Source organism: Arachis duranensis, chromosome 7, assembly GCF_000817695.3.
Source record: "Arachis duranensis cultivar V14167 chromosome 7, aradu.V14167.gnm2.J7QH, whole genome shotgun sequence".
NCBI lineage: Eukaryota > Viridiplantae > Streptophyta > Magnoliopsida > Fabales > Fabaceae > Arachis > Arachis duranensis.
Window position 1 is genome coordinate 59395347 of NC_029778.3, and position 360 is coordinate 59395706.

Genomic DNA, 360 nt, shown 5'->3' on the forward strand with positions numbered 1-360 from the left:
AAAGGTCCTACTTATGGAAAACTAGTAGCCTAGGGTGTACAGAGATGAGTAAATGACATAAAAATCCACTTCCGGGCCCACTTGGTGTGTGCTTGGGCTGAGCATTGAAGCATTTTCGTGTAGAGACTCTTCTTGGAGTTAAACGCTAGCTTTTGTGCCAGTTTGGGCGTTTAACTCCCATTTTGGTGCCAGTTCCGGCGTTTAACGCTGGAAATTCTGAGGGTAACTTTGAACGCCGGTTTGGGCCATCAAATCTTGGGCAACGTATGGACTATCATATATTGCTGGAAAGCCTAGGATGTCTACTTTCCAACGCCGTTGAGAGCGCGCCAATTGGGCTTCTGTAGCTCCAGAAAATCC